This window comes from Heterodontus francisci, unplaced genomic scaffold (assembly GCF_036365525.1).
Source record: "Heterodontus francisci isolate sHetFra1 unplaced genomic scaffold, sHetFra1.hap1 HAP1_SCAFFOLD_255, whole genome shotgun sequence".
Classification (NCBI taxonomy): Eukaryota; Metazoa; Chordata; class Chondrichthyes; order Heterodontiformes; family Heterodontidae; genus Heterodontus; species Heterodontus francisci.
In genome coordinates, this window is record NW_027142012.1 from 2389732 (window position 1) to 2393817 (window position 4086).

At 43.8% G+C, this 4086-nt stretch overlaps 1 non-coding gene across 1 annotated transcript; it reads right to left on the reverse strand.

Annotated features, from left to right (window-relative positions):
* Nucleotides 1–3407: 3407 nt before the first annotated feature.
* On the reverse strand, nt 3408–3489 carry trnas-gcu (transfer RNA serine (anticodon GCU)). Its single transcript has one exon. It is a non-coding gene; the product is annotated as a tRNA-Ser (tRNA).
* Between the last annotated feature and the right edge of the window lie 597 nt (nt 3490–4086).

The following is a 4086-nucleotide window of genomic DNA, read 5'->3' on the forward strand; positions in this document are numbered from 1 at the left end:
TACCAGCAAGATAAAACAAAGCGGACAAGCAAGCTAATTAGCAAGAGCATAGGAATCATCAATAATCATTCTAGTCTCACTCCCTGCATGGATCATGAGTCTGTCTCTACCTTGTGACAAGTAATTGCGGCGCATCCTGCTATCTCTGTTAGGTGTACATTCCTGAGTGTTTCATGCAGTCTGCAGCTACATCAAGTGGTGGCAGTTCACGAAGATAAGAGGGTCCTAGCACTCCTTATCACTCACACAGGGATGGTCATCATTTGATTCACAGGAGTCCATTTGTTCCAAACCACAGGGAGTCACACAATCAGGCCATAAAGAACAGATGTCTTTGCAATTACCAGTGTCGGCTAGTCTTTACAGTCTCACACGCTCTGCCTTTACTTTTAACTATTTCATTGTGGTTTCTGCCACTTAAAATCAAAGCTCAGCAAAGCTACTATTCCTAACTTGGCTATATTTCCCATTAAGCACAGTGCCATGCCTTTCTGCTCACTTCCACACTAGTACTGAAGACTTGTGCTCCAGAACTAGCTGCGCCCTCAGCCAAGCTGTTCCAGTAGAGCTACAACACGGGCATCTACTTGACAATGTGGAAAGTTGCCCAAGTGTACCCTCTCCACAAAAAAAATGCAGGACAAATCCAATCCGACCAATTGCCGCCCCATCAGTCTACTATCAATCATCAGCAAATTGATGGAAGATGTCATCAACAGTGCTATCAAGCACCACACACTTAGCAATAATCTGATCATCGATGCTCAATTTAGGTTCTGCCAGGGTCTCTCAACTCCAGGAAATAATTTGGCAGATAGAGTATAATGTGGGAAAATGTGAGGTTATCCACTTTGGTGGGAAGAATAGAAAAGGAAAATATTATTTAAATTGTGAGAGATTACAGAATGCTGTGGTGTAGAAGGATCTGGGTGTCCTCGTACATGAATCACAAAAAGTTACCATGCAAGTGCAGCAAATAATTAGGAAGGCAAATGGAATGTTACCCTTTATTGCAAGGGGGATGGAGTATAAACGTAGAGAAGTCTTGCTACAAATGTACATGGTGCTGGTGAAACCACACCGAGAGTACTGTGTACAGTTTTGGTCTCCTTATTTAAGGAGGGATATACTTGCATTGGAGGCAGTTCAGAGAAGGTTCATTGGATTAATTCCTGTGATGAAGGTGTTGTCTTATGAGGAAAGTTGAGCAGGTTGGACCGCTACTCATTGGAGTTGAGAAAAATGAAAGGAGAACGTATTGAGACATATAAGATTCTGAGGGGGCTTGACAGGGTAGATGCTGAGAGGATGTTTCCTCTCGTGGTGGGATCTAGAACTAGGAGACACAGTTTCAGATTTAGGGCTTTTTTCATTTAAGAAGGTATTTCTTCTCTCAGAGGGTCATTAATCTTTGGAATTCTTTAGAGCAGAGAGCAGTGGAGGCCTAGTCATTGAATGTCTTCAAGATGTTTATCTGCAAGATAGCCAAGGGTTATGTGGGCAGGCAAGAAAGTGGGGTTGAGGTCATGATCAGGTCAGCCATGATCCTATTGAATGGCGGAGCAAGCTCGAGGGGCCTAATGGCCTACTCCTGCTATGAGTTCTTCCGATCTTCTGTTCTTATGATCTCATTGCAGCTTGGTCCAAACAGAGACGAAAGACTGGAATTCCAGAGGAGAGGTGTGAGTGATTGCCCTTGAGTGCGTGTGGCATTTAGGATCCCTCGCAAAATTGAAGTCAATGGGAATCAGGGGGAAAACCCTCCACTTGTTGAAGTCATACCTAGCACAAAACAAGATGTTGTGGTTAGTGGAGGCCAATCATCTCAGCCCAGGACATTGCCTCAGGAGTTTCTCAGGGTAGGGTCCTAGACACAAACATCCCAGCTGTTTCATTGACGACTTTCTCTTCAACATAAGTCAGAAGTGGGAATGTTAGATGATGATTCACAACTCTTCAGATACTGAAGCAGTCTGTGCCTGCAAGCAGCAAGACCTGAGCAACATTCAGGCTTGAGCTGATAAGTGACAAGCAACCTACTGGCCACACAAGTGCCAAGCAGTGAACATCTCCAATGAGAGATAAAAAAAATCTACCTTTTGATATTCAGAAGCATTATCATCGTTAAATCCCCCACCATCAACATCTTGACCAGAAACGTAACTGGACCAGTCACATCTATGCTGTGGCTATAAGCGCAGGTCAGAGATTACGAATTCTGCAGCAAGTATCTCACCTCCTGACACCCCAAATCCTGTCCACCATCTACAAGGCACAAGTCAGGAGTGTGATGGAATACATCCCACTCAACAACACTCAATAAGCTCAACACCATCCAGGACAAAGCAGCGCACTTGATCGGCACCTCACCCGCCACCTTAAACATTCAATCCCTCCACAACCAGTAAACAGTGGCTGCAGTGTGTACCATCTCCATATGCACTGCAGCAACTCGCCAAGTATCCTTCAGCAGCACCTTCCAAACTCGTGACCACTCCCACCTAGAAGGACAAGGGCAGCAGATGCATGGGAACTCACTACCTGCAGGTTCCCCTCCAAGTCACTCACCATCCTGACTTGGAACGATATCGCCATTTCTTCACTGTTGTTGGGTCACAATCCTGGAACTCCCTCCCCAATAGCACTGTGGGTGTTCCTGCACCATATGGACTGCATCAGTACAAGAAGGCAGCTCTCCACCACCTTCTCAACGGCAATAGGAATGGGTAATAAATGCTAGCCCGAACAGCGAGACTCACACCCAAGAATGAATAAAAACCAAATCACTCTCCACAGATTCCCCACAATCTGGGCTTGGACATTTACTTCAGGAGCACAGAGCTTTATATCACTGCAACATGAGTTCCAATCTTCAGATTCTGTTCACTTTTCACATTATTTTCTACCAGTCCACTAGCTTTTATTAATTCAGTATTCGGGTCTCTGCTCCTCCGCCGTTTCTAACATCTCACCTCTTACAAAAAAAACACTCTGATCTATCGTAGGTAGTAGATGACCCCTCATTTTAAACTCCATCTGCCAAAGCATTGCTCACTCACTTAATCTATCAAGAAGATTTGAAAATAAATTTCTTGCCAAAGGATAATTTTCGGCATCTGCTCCCTCGCCATTTGCTTTTCCCATTTGTCTTTCACTTGGTGCAAATCCAGAGAAAGTAAAGATGGAAGGAAGGAGGGGAGGAAAAATCCTGCTCCGTTTCGTGATCCCTATTTGATCTTCATTCCAGTGCAGTTTGGGTGAAGAATTCCAATTGTCTGTCTCAATTTTAATAAAGTAAAGCTAATTCTGGAATCACTGTCTGGACATTGACAAGAACAGGTTTCGAGGCTGACTTTGCACATAAACTCCATCAACATGAACAATACACTGAACAGTTCATAAACTAACAACAAGGATGGGATACGAACCCACGTGTGCAGAGCACAATGGATTAGCAGTCCATCGCCTTAACCTCTCTGCCACCTTGTCAGTTACAGAGGCAAAGTTGTCACCTTCAGCACAGTTTCTGGCTGTGCAGCCAGCTGTGTAATGATGAAAATATATCTTCTGTCAGTAAATGAAGTTGGGAATGGAGCGGTGTGAAACATTTCCAGACCATGTCCAACACGTTTCTACTCAGTGTGAAAACCCACCACTGAAAGACTGGAACATACAATCAATTCATCACATCATGATTAACATCACTCAGACACCTGAACCATTAGGTCACTGACGAAGTCATGATGACCGAATTTCTCATGAAATGACAACTGAACCAACTGACTGGAAGAATTGCTTTAACTCCACATGATCGGCGAGGCACAGCCTCAGGCCGACTTGTCGGGTGGTGTAAACAGATATCACTGCTTCTGATCTTCACCAGAACAGAGAGTGAGATGTAACATTGATCTTCAAACAGACTGTGAGAGAATACAACAGAATAAAACACTTGGAGAGACACTGTGGAATAACAAATAGATTTGATTGGAATGTTGAAATTTTGATTGGAATGGATAAAACACCAGAAACAGCAGATTAAATTGGGATTCTCATCATTATATTGATCTGGGACAGAAAAGAGAAACT